This window comes from Bactrocera dorsalis, chromosome 2, assembly GCF_023373825.1.
Source record: "Bactrocera dorsalis isolate Fly_Bdor chromosome 2, ASM2337382v1, whole genome shotgun sequence".
Classification (NCBI taxonomy): Eukaryota; Metazoa; Arthropoda; class Insecta; order Diptera; family Tephritidae; genus Bactrocera; species Bactrocera dorsalis.
In genome coordinates this window covers 63,994,648-64,007,753 of record NC_064304.1, presented here as the reverse complement: position 1 = coordinate 64,007,753, position 13,106 = coordinate 63,994,648, and positions in this window count along the sequence as shown.

Genomic DNA, 13,106 nt, shown 5'->3' with positions numbered 1-13,106 from the left:
TCGATCTACAGAGTGAATCATTGTACGGTGCAGAAGCCGAACAAGCGGCGGATGACGTAAGTTTAGATCAACTTAATTTTTTAGGGGAAGGTCCCTCCTACCCTGGATTTCAAAGTCCCTAGGAGAGAAGGAAGTGAAACTCCTTATCGATACCGATGCGTCGAGGAGTTATATGAAACCAACACCGGCTTTAAGGACACAACATTTCAGGGACACATTCTCTGTAAAATTTATTCACGGGGTTACTTCTATCATGGAAAAATGCTACATAAAAATATTTGGCGTAGTGGCAGAATTTTTCATCTTACCGGACCTGGCATCATTTGATGGCGTGATTGGGCTCGACATACTAAACGGGGTCCATGCGAACATTGGCCTTAAACTGAACACAATGAATCATGATTTTGGTGAGGAGGAAATCTTCTTCATTTCCAGTCATGACGTAAGCCATCTTAGCCTTCAAACAAATCTAGTACCAACAGACGTTAGGGAAGATTTTTCTAAAATGATCAAGAGGATGAATGGGGTTTTTGCTGACCTCAATGAGGCACTACCATACAATACAAAAGTGACAGCAACAATTCGCAAGGAGGACGAAACACCAGTTTACTCAAGATTATACCCGTACCCACTGAGTGTAGCGGATTTCGTGGACAAAGAAATCAAGGACTTGTTAGCAAATGGAGTTATCCGGCCATCAAGATCACCGTTTAACAACCCTGTATGGGTGGTAAAGAAAAAGGGGGTAGACGAAAACGGACAGGCGAAGCAGAGATTAGTTATTGATTTTCGGAAGCTCAATGAAAAAGCTATCGGTGATAAATACCCAATTCCTGACATAACAGGAATTCTTTCCAATTTGGGTGGTAGTAAATACTTCACCACTTTGGACTTAAAATCTGGTTTCCATCAGATTAAACTATTGGAGCGTGATTAAAAAACGCGCCGAGCATCTTTCAACGCGACGCATAGACGACGTATTAAGAGAGCATATTGGGAAAAGCTGTTTTGTTAATGTAGACGATGTTATTATTTTTTTGGAAAACAAACAGCAGCATCTGAAAGATATAGAATCAATTTTAAATGAATTATTTAGGGCCAACATGAGAGTGTCGGTTGAAAAATCCAAATTTTTTAGGACTGAGGTCGAATACCTGGGGTTCTTGGTTTCACAAGGAGGAATAAAAACGTGTCCAGACAAAGTCGACACAATACGAAGTTTCCCTGAGCCCACCACTCTAAGGGGACTGAGATCATTCCTAGGTTTAGCGGGTTATTATAGATGTTTTATAAGGGATTTCGCTAGAATATCAAAACCATTGTCGAGCATCATGAGAGGCGAAAACGGTCGAGTTACTGCGTCCCAATCAAAAAAAATCAGAATTGATTTGACGGATGAACAGAAAAAGACCTTCGAAACAATTAAAGAAATTTTAGCGTTAGAGGATGTAACCCTGACGTATCCAGATTTTAACAAACCATTTGACCTAACTACTGACGCGTCGGCTCATGCTATAGGCGCCGTCCTCTCTCAGGAGGGCAAACCGATTACCATGATTTCTCGCACTTTGTCCGGGAGCGAGGAGCATTACGCTACCAATGAAAGGGAATTGTTAGCTATGGGCATTGAAAGCTTTTAGAAACTACCTATATGGCGTAACGAAACTTAATGTTTATACTGATCACCAGCCGCTGACCTTTGCGGTTTCGGATAGGAATCCTAATTCGAAAATTAAAAGATGGAAAGCCTTCATAGACGAATGCAACGCAAAGCTAATCTACAAACCAGGAAAGGAAAATGTGGTGGCAGACGCTCTATCTAGGCAACATATAAATGCTTTAGATAACACGAGCGTCGAGACAATTCATAGCGAGGAATCATCAACCCATACAATTGAAAGATCGGAAAAACCGGTAAATTGCTTCCGCAACCAGATTTTTGTGGAGGTAGGTACAGAACCTCAAAGAAAAACTTTTATATTTTTTGGAAAAAAGACAAGGCATATCATTTCTTACCGAGAAAAACAGGATTTATTAAAACTTTTACAGGAGGCCGTAAACACACTTGCATAGTTTCAACACGAACTGGTCGAAATGTTTCCAACAGTTAAATTCAAACATACGGAGAAATTCGTTAACGACATTACGAATCCAAATGAGCATCAGGAAATTATCGCTGCTGAACATAATAGAGCGCATCGAGCAGAGCAGGAGAACACAAAGCAAATTCTAGAGGATTATTTCTTTCCAAAAATGGAGAAAAGAAATTTGTGGGAAATAGTCGAACTTGCTCGCGGGCGAAGTATGATCGGCACCCAAAGAAACAGCTTATTGCTCAAACGCCCATACCAACATATTGTGGAGAAATTCTTCACATCGACATATTTTCTACCGGGTCCAAGTTCTTCTTGACGTGCATCGACAAGTTTTCAAAATTTGCGATAGTACAGTCGTTGAAATCAAGAACGATAGTAGATGTCAATCCACAGCTCCTTCAGTTACTCAACATGTTTTTCGGTACTCGAATAGTTTATTGCGACAATGAGAAGTCGCTGAATTCACACAGCATCAAAGCTACATTAAAGAATCACTTCAATATCGACATTGCGAATGCTCCACCACTACATAGTACATCAAATGGTCAGGTGGAGCGATTCCATAACACACTAATGGAAATAGGAGGAAATTGTCCTTTTAGCTACGATTGAGTATAACAGGTCCATTCACACAGTAACGGGGATGAAGCCTCTTACCGTATTTCGTTCAATTAAAGATGACAACCAAATACCATGCCGCTTAAGAAACTCACAGGAAAGAGAACTAACAACTCATAATAAGAACAGGCAGGATAGGGAGTTCCCTGTTGGAGAAAAAGTACTTGTTAAAAATAACAGGAGACTAGGCAATAAGCTTACGCCTCTTTATACTGAGGAAGAGGTGGAAAAGGACTTGGGTACAACAGTTTTAATAAAAGGGAGGAGGGTCCATAAGGACAACCTTCGTTAAACTTAATCTAGAACCTAGGTGTTTCTAATGATAAACAATTAACAAAAAGTTTCATATATGTTTTTAGAATTTTCATAACTTTGGCCACATCAATATCGGCAACGACAGGAGGGTTAATCGACTATACCAATGCAAGGTACATTCCGGTGGTCGGTGAGGACCTTGTAATTTGGGAGAATTCAGGACACATCAAGTATGTTACCAACTTGACACTTTACGAATTACTGAGAGACGAGACAATTAATGCCACAGACCACTTTCCTCAGTCACATATGAGGAAGTTACTAGACGCGGACATAAACCAGATAAGTCGACTGATACAAATGATAAACGCTCACCACAGATAGGCGAGAAGCCTGAATGCCCTAGGGACAGTCCTGAAATACATTGCCGGAACTCCTGACCATGACGACTTCAATAGATTAATGAACACAGAAGAACAGCTAATTAACTCGCAGGACAGACAGTTTACCATAAACACTCAAGTACAGAAAGAAATCAATAACCTTACCATTACAGTAAATAAAATCCTGAAATTAACAAAAGAAAGAGAAATAAACACTGGTCACCTTTATGACATACTTCTGGCTAGAAACAGAGCAATTATTACGGAATTAAATAACATTATAACACCAACGTTTTGCTTACCATCTCCGACTACATCATGCGCTCTGCAGCTACTGACTCGCAACACCGCTAATTGCAGTACAACATTTAACAACCTCACACCAATTTCACCGATAAGTGACGGCCTTGTTGTCATCAATGACCAATTGGCTGTCATCGAGGAAAATAATGAGGTCCCTATTACGGTCAACGGAACATACCTTGTGGTATTCAAAAACAACGTAAAGATTGATGGTACGACTTTTTATAACGAAAATTCTACGTTGCCTCTAAAACCTGAAACTCCATGGGCTTCTACAATCAACTTGACACAGGACACAGAAATATTAAGCGCTTCTTATCTTCACCATGTGAATCTAGAGAATGTTCAAAGGATCAATCACCTGCAGCGATCAATCCATTATGGCCACGTTATAGGATAAGGAGGACCAAGAAAGAGATTATCATAGCCAAGTCCGTTGAAACTGCAATTAAAACCGCTTCTTTGAGGACCGAGGACGTTCCCCATTTAGAAGGGGAGGAGTTATCGCGAGAAAACGACACACCCTGATTCCCGTCGTAATAAGAGCCTACCACTCTGCACATGTCGCTAAGTTAGCACATTTTGCGTGAGAACATTGGCCAGACATCAAAGTAAACTAACACCATGCACGAGACGCAAGGTCAGCAGAACGTCAGCAGAGGAGCCACAACGCGATGCGGGTTGGTGGCTTGAGCTAAGTTAGGGATAATTATAAGTTTCACTTTATACTTGACAACTAAGCCGAGGTGACGGCAAATAAAGTAATTTTGAATTAAACATTACATTTGAATAATTTATATACACATTTAGCAATAGATATTGATTTGGTTCAAATCATTAACTTCACATATTTAAGTTTATTAACCTTCTTCATCTTACTAAAGTTGACATAAAGCCATATCGACAGTGCGCTTGGAATAATTCCATAATCTTATATTTAGGTATAAAATCGATTTTCTTGTATGTACAGATTTAGCAATCGATATTGAAATGCTTCATATCATTAACTTTACATATTTAAGTTAAATAACCTTCTTCATCTTACTAAAGTTGACATAAAGCCCTAACGGCAGTGCATCCGGGACAGTTCCATAATCTTATGTTGAGGTATAAAATCGATTTTCTTGTATATACACATTTAGCAATCGATATTGAGTTGCTTCAAATCATTATTTTCACATATTTAAGTTTATTAATCTTCCTTATCTTATTGAAGTGGGCATAAAGCCACAACGGCAGTGCATTTGGAAGAATTCCGTAATCTTATATTCAGGTATAAAATCGATTTTCTTGCATATACACATTTAGCTATCGATATTGAGTTTCTTCAAATCATTAATTTAAGATATGTAAGTTAATAAACTTTCTCCATCTTACAAAAGTTTACATAAAGCCATGACAGCAGTGATTTCGGAAGAATTCAATAACCTTAGGTTTATGCACATAGTCGATTAGTTGTATAAACGCATTTAGCAATCGATATTGTGCTGCTTCAAATCATTAATTTAACATATTTAAGTTAAATAAACTTCTTCATCTTACTAAAGTTGACATAAAGCCTTATCGGCAATGCATTTGGAATAGTTCCATAATCTTATATTTAGGTATAAATACGATTTTCTTGTATATACAGATTTAGCAATGCTTGTAAATACACATTAAGCAATCGATATTGATTTGCTTCAATCATTAACTTAACATATTTAAGTTTATTAACCTTCTTCATCTTACTAAAGTTGACATAAAGCCACATCGGCAGTGCATTTGGAATAATTCCATAATCTTATATTTAGGTATAAAATCGATTTTCTTGTATGTACATATTTAGCAATCAATATTGAGTTGCTTCAAATCATTAATTTAACATATTTAAGTTAAATAACCCTCTTCATCTTACTAAAGTTGACATAAAGCCATAACGGCAGTGCATCCGGAACAGTTCCATAATCTTATGTTGGGGCGATTTTTTTTCGCCGTCGGTCGTCGCTGTGAATGGACGTATTTTTTCTCTGCTCCTCGTTCTATTGTTTAATCTTCATTAATGCCGTGAGTTGATCGTGCTGCAGTAAATGCAATGAATTCTTCCACTTATCGTGTGTGAATTTATCACAGGCTGATGTTGACTTTTTGGTGAAGTCTAAAAACGCTTTTTACTGTAAAGTATGTGCGGTAGTTCGCAGAAATTCTATTCGCTCGCCGCCTGCGTCTCCATCTGTGCGCAATGCTCAATCAATCAGTGAAGTGAACGAACCTTTGTTAGAGTCTAATGACCTTAATATGGTAAATGCGGTGCTTAATTCTTTGGTTTCGGAAGTTAGTTCACTGAGAAGTGAACAATCGAAAGCGCTCACATTATTACAACAACTCTGTGATGATCGAAATTCATTAATCGTTAAGCTTAACGAACTTAAATCAGAGTTCTGCATTGTGCAAAAGAAATTGTCCGATATTGTCAAGTTCTCTTCACCAGCTTCGCATGCTCTCTCTGCTACGACTGCTGTTGATACAAATGCTTCTTCATTCGCTTCTCCGCCTAACGCTGCTGTTTCTGATGATAATGAGAGTGTGAATTATCTCGCTCCCACTATACCGAAAACACGCTCTACAGCTTCAACTACTGCTAACTCCACTCGCACTTCTACGTCTACCGTGGGTACAAATGCTCCTTCATCTAACGTTATTGTTTCTGCTCCTACTGATAATGTGAGTATGGATTATCTCGCTCCCGCTACATCGAAAGCAATCTCTGCCGCTCCGTCAGCTGCTTGCTCCACTCTCTCTACGACTGCTGATAATGGTACAAATACAGCTGCTCCCAATGCTATTAATTATGTCAGTACATATGCTGATGCTCTTGCTATGAATAGCAACACTCATTCGAAAGCCAAAAACAATCGAACAGTTGCTGTCCCTCTGTCGCTGTCAATGCTGCTCAATCGGTTGCCGTCGATGACTCTGTTAATATAGACTCTTCGACTTCAATTAATGCTAATGGAAATGTGAAGTTAAAAGTGAGTACTAGGAGCAAAAAATCCCCAGCTGCTTCAACTGTTGTTGGTGTTAATGCCAATCGTGATCTCGATGTCGTCATACCGAAGAAATGGATTCATTTGTCGGCCTTTAAAAACTCAGTCACCGAAGAAGATATTATATCTTTTGTCGTTAAACATGCAAATGTTGATAAAGAGCATCTCTTATGTTATAAATTAATTAAGAAAGATACTGATATTAATAATCCTAAGAGGATTAACTTTAAGTTAGGTGTGTCCCTATCTTGTTTTAATGCCGTTTTCTCCTCTTCAGTGTGGCCTTCCGGCATTAACTTGCGTCCCTTTAAGTTTTTTCCAAAGGGAGGGGAAAACAGTGCTGCAGATTAGTGGGTGTTGCTTGTTAGTCACGACTTTTTTCAAGCGTTTTCTGCACCTTCTTCAACTGGCTCCTGTCTTAAGGTGTACTACCAAAATCTATCGGGTATTAGGTGTAAATAAAATATTATTCGCAACTTTTCTTCACATTCGGATTTCGATATTATCGTTATTGTTGAGACTTGGCTGAATTCCAGTTACTTTGATAGTGAATATTTTGATTCAAATCTCTAATACGCCTTCCGTAAGGACAGAGATCAAGAAAGAAACTGGTTGTTTAAGAGGGGGTTTTAATAGGGGGTGGTGTCCTCGTCTTATTATGCTTGATAATGTTGATTCCATTCTGGACCAACTATGTATTTGTATCAATGACGCTTTGTTCATTGCAGTCTCATACATCCATCCTAATAGTCCTCTAGAGCTGTATAAGTTTCACGAATATAATATTTCCTCGCTGGTACTAAATAAGGTGAAAGAGAATAATATTTGTGTACTAGGTGACTTCAATTTAAGCAATATCGCCTGGTCTGGTTGTTCCTATAGTCCTGCTCTTATTCCTTCCAATTTTTCGTCTCCTCAGGAGTTATTTCTCATTGATAGCTTAGTCTCAAACTGATTCAAGTCAACTTATATTCAAATAACCTCGATCGTTTTCTTGACTTAGTCTTTCTCAGCAATAACTTAAAATTTAGGTTTCTTGATGGTTTATCTTCAATTACTCCTGCCACCATTCATCACTCTCCGCTAGCGTTTGAGGTGGATACTTATCTTTTCGCTCCTGTTAAACCTATTGATGGGCTTGGTTTTAATTTTGCATTTTGTGATTTTGAACGACTCAACAATCTGCTCTCCGAGATTAAATGGGATGATTTGCTTTCGGGACTAGATACAGCTAATAGTTTCTCGATTTTTAGAAAATCAATTCAGGAATTTTGTCATAATAATATCCCGTTCAAACATATGCAACCATATAAGTTGCCTTGGTACACTAAGGACCTCAGGCGGTTAAAAAACCTTAGAAATAAATACTACAGAAAATTCTCTTCAACTAAATCTCATGTTTCTTTGTTCAATATCAGCACTATAAGAAACTGTTTAATGAACTGGATAAGTCTCTCTATAAAAGGTTTATTTTTAGGACGGAGTCTGCAATTAAGTGGAACCCCAAGTTCTTTTGAACTTTGTAAAATCTAGAAGAGCGTGTTCGGCCATTCCCTCTGCTCTACGCTGGGGTGATAAGTCAGCATCACTCCTGGCGAAATCTTCAACTTGTTTGCTGAATTTTTCAAATCGAATTATGTTCACGATGATCGCGGTACTAATTCCACTTTTTCATCTAATAATTTCCCATCCATAAATTTTGGCTCACTGTGTCTTTCACAGGATGATATTGCCAAGGCTATTTGTGATATTATGTCTTCTTCCAAATTGGATTTGGATGGGCTTCCGCCTGTACTTATAAAAAATTGTACTGTCTTGGTATATCATCTCATGCTTATCTTTAATAAGTCTCTCTCCTCTGGGAATTTTATCTCTCACTGTAAATTGACATGCGTTACCCCTATTCTCAAAGGTGGTTGAAAGGATATAGTCTCCAATTACAGACCTATTTCTAAACTTTCTACTATTTCGTTAAAAATATTTGAGTGTTCTGTTAAAAATAAATAATTTTTTGCAGTAAAATCAATAATTAATGTCAATCAGCATGGGTTTGTCTCGGGACGCTCCACTGTATCAAACTTAGCTGTTTTTAGCGATTATTGCATGATTGTGTCTACACAGATTTCTCTAAGGCCTTTGATAAAGTTTCACGCAATATTCTAATTAAAAAGTTATCATCTTTAGGGTTTCACTCGGTCTTCTTGCAGTGGATTAAATCATACTTACACAATAGACGATGCGTTGTTACTGTCGATGGAGTGTCATCTGATTCATTCATTGCGTCATCGGGAGTGCCACAAGGAAGCGTTTTGGGTCCATTTCTCTTTGTGCTGTTTATCAATGACATCTCCTGTTGCTTCTCTTTCGCTAACTTCCTGTTATATGCAGATGACTTAAAAAGTTTTGCAATAATCAAAAATCCACAAGATGTACTCAAACTTCAGTGTGATATTGATAATTTTTATGATTGGGGCATGAAATCGAAGCTTCTTCTGAATCTAGATAAATGCTCTCAGATCTCTTATGGTAGGGGAAGTAGCATCTTATCTTCAAGTTACAATATTTCTAATTACGTCCTAAAATGTGTTACTGAAATCAAAGGTCTTGGGGTAATCTATGACAACAGATTTTCTTTCAGTAATCACACCAACTACATCACTTCTAAATCATTCTCTGTGCTCGGCTTTGTCCGTCGAAATGCTTTAAAATTTTCCGACCTCTACACGTTAAAATTACTGTATACATGTTTTGTTCGGTCCATTTTGGAGTACGCAGTGTTCATTTGGAGACCATATTGGATTTCGCCAATTAATAGGATCGAGCGTGTTCAAGAGATTTTTCTTAAATTTGCTCTCCGCTCCTTAAAGTTCGTTGACCCAATACCATCGTATACATCTCGCTTATTTCTTTTACATCTTAAATTGCTGGAAAATTGACGGTCCATTCTCTGCCTTTCATTTGTTTACAATGCTATTAATGGAGATATTGATTGTCCCTATTTACTAGGGAAAATTAACATCAATACTCCTCAGCGTTGTCTCAGATCAACCAATTTTATAATAATAAGGAGAGTACTATTTTTGCTGGATATGCTCCTCTCAAGCGTGCTATGCGGGAGTTTAATTCGATTTCCGAGAAAATTCTTCTAGATTTTTCCCACTCTAGGGTATCCTTCGTCAATACCCTCAATTCTGTTTTTTAGCTTAAGTTATCTACCTATTTAACTGTAATTTAATTCTCCATTAGTCTGTAAGAATTATTGTTTATATACTTAAATAAATCAATAAAAATAAATAAATAAATAAAATGGATTTTCTTGTATATACACATTTAGCAATCGATATTGAGTTGCTTCAAATCATTAACTTCACATATTTAAGTTTATTAATCTTCTTCATCTTACTGAAGTGGGCATAAAGCCACAACGGCAGTGCATTTGGAAGAATTCCGTAATCTTATATTCAGGTATAAAATCGATTTTCTTGTATATACACATTTAGCATATTGAGTTGCTTCAAAACATTAACTTCACATATATAAGATAATTAACCTTCTTCATCTGACTTAAGTGGACATAAAGCCATAACGGCCGTGCATTTGGAAGAATTCCATAATTATATATATTTAGGTATAAAATCGATTTTCTTGTATGTTCATATTTAACAATCGATATTGAATTGCTTCAAAACATTAACTTCACATATATAAGTTAATTAACCTTCTTCATCTTACTGAAGTCGACATAAACCCACAACAGCAGTGCATTTGGAAGAATTCCGTAATCTTATATTCAGGTATAAAATCGATTTTCTTGCATATACACATTTAGCAATCGATATTGAGTTGCTTCAAATCATTAATTTAACATATGTCAGTTAATAAACTTTCTTCACCTTACAAAAGTTTACATAAAGCCATGACAGCAGTGATTTCGGAAGAATTCAATAACCTTAGGTTTATGCACAATAGGGTGGGTCGATTCCGGACTTTTTTCGATTCGGTATTTCTAATAGTGCGGAAAAGTTGCCTTAGTACTTCCTGATTCCAATGCAACTTTTTGTTTTGAGATCGGATTGCATCTTCAACCCGAACCTCGGCCTTGAAATTTCGGAAATTCGCCTAAAATCGTGAAATTGTCTACCTAGCATCTGAAATACGCATCTCATGGCAAAATGTATAAAACAAAAGTTATTTGTCACGTCATTTGCTACCGAAATGGTATACGTGATCATGGCCGTAGGACGAACCGTTCCCGAGATACGAGCGAAAAGGCAGCGCGCCACAGCGCAAGGTGAAAATCGGCTTGCGGCCACACTTCTTGACGTTGATTTCGCCGAGTGCTATCACTCACATTCATTCACCTACGCCAAAGGACACGTTCGGATAGGTCTCCACACAAATATTTTTTCATCGAGTTCCTTCACTCTTGTCGGTGATTTCGCCGAGTTCTATCACTTACATTCATTTTCCTGCGCCATACGACACATTCGGACTGGTCTCCACATAAATATTTTTTCATCGAGTGCCTTCACTCTTGTCGTTGATTTCGCCAGGTGCTATCACTTATATTCTCTCAACAAAACACAGAACTCAAAATGTCTGTATCTAAATTTAAATTTAGACAGAAATGTCCTGTGTTTGGCATATATCCGCACAATCTCTCTGAGTCCCAGTTACCTACTTACCAGGATGTTCTTTTGTGTTATCAGTTTGAAAGATTTGGTATAGGGCGACTCCGAGGCGACAACTATGAACCTAGGAGTAAAGAGGTTACAGAAATAGTTGCAAAAAAGGTTGAAAATACTTTCAAAAAGTCATCTATTCCGATAGTTTCACACACCAGAGTTGTACAAATGCTCACCACATACCATAAGAAATTTCTGACTCTTAAAAAAATGTTTTTAAGGAACCCAATAGGTTTGAGCTCTAAAAGAGACGACTTTGTCTCTTCTGCCGGAAAATTATTTGACATCGCTGCTTGTAAATGCATTTATTTCTCTTCTTGCACTTGTCCAAAGGAAAGGAAAGTTCCTGTCATTGAACAACCATTTCCCTTGGACCAGAGAACCACAAGAATTGGTCGCATTGGAAGTGTTGATCTACCTGAAACAAAAAAGATTACAAAGAAAAATGAACGTAAAGAAAAGCTTTCAAAACGTCATTCAACATCAACACTTACCTGAAAGGTATCAGCTAGAACACGTGACCATTCAGATCAGCCAGTACTAGTATTAGAACTCACTGCTTTAGCTGCCCAAAGATTTAGAGTAAGTGATAGAGCAGCGGCCTTGATTGTTTCATCTGCTTTTCTGAATGCCAAAAAAGCAGGTTTGATAACAGAGGATCAGGCTAGCTTTGTCACTGTGCAAATGCAAGATTAGTCGGGCAAAAAAAGTGTTGGAGTTAAGCTCCAAAACACCGAAAGTATTGACTCTGTATATGGGCTGTATTTTGACGGCCGCAAAGACAATACACTTACACAAGTCAGCGAAGGTGAAAAGCACTACCGCGACACTGTCAAAGAGGAACATATTTCTCTTATAGCGGAACCTGCTTGTCATTACTTTGGCCACGTCACTTCTCCTTCCGGGTCAGCATAGGATGAGACGCAAGCTATATGGCAACATTTACAAGACAATTCAGTTGATGTGGAACATCTAGAAGTTGTCGGTGCTGATGGCACCAACACGAACACAGGTTGGAAAGGTGGAATCATTCGGAAACTAGAAGAAAGAATAGGTATGCCATTACAGTGGGTTGTTTGTCTTCTACATTTCATCGAACTTCCATTCCGTGCTCTTTTCGAACACATAGATGGTGTCTCAAAGAGTCCAAATACATTCTCTGGCGACATAGGTAAACTGCTCCCTTATTGTGAGAAGTTGCCTGTTGTCAAATTTGAAAGTTTTCCATCCTGCCAATGACCTTCTGAGGTTATTAATCCGACCCAACTTAGCACAGACCAAGCTTATCTCTATAAAATATCAGAAGCTGTTATTTCCGGTCAATGTTCCTCAGATTTAGCGTCGATGCATCCAGGTAACATGTGCAAATCTCGCTGGCTCACCTGTGCAAATAGAATTCTGAGATTATACATTTCTACTGACAAACCAACAAAGGAAATAAAGATTTTGGTCAAGTACATACTTACAGTTTACTCACCTTTGTGGTTCTCAATAAGATTCAACAGTTCAATCAAAGATGGTTCGCGCCATCTCTATGCTGCAATTCAAAGGTCGAGATACTTACCCGCTAAACTGCGCAAGGTTGTCGATTCATCCATTCAACAGAATGCTTTCTTTGCTCTTCCAGAAAACATTCTCCTTAGAATGATGACTGACGAACGGATAGAAGTCAGAAAGTTGGCCCTTGACCGTCTTCTGGCAGCCAGAGAAGCAGAGTCTGACACCATAAATGGAAGAGTT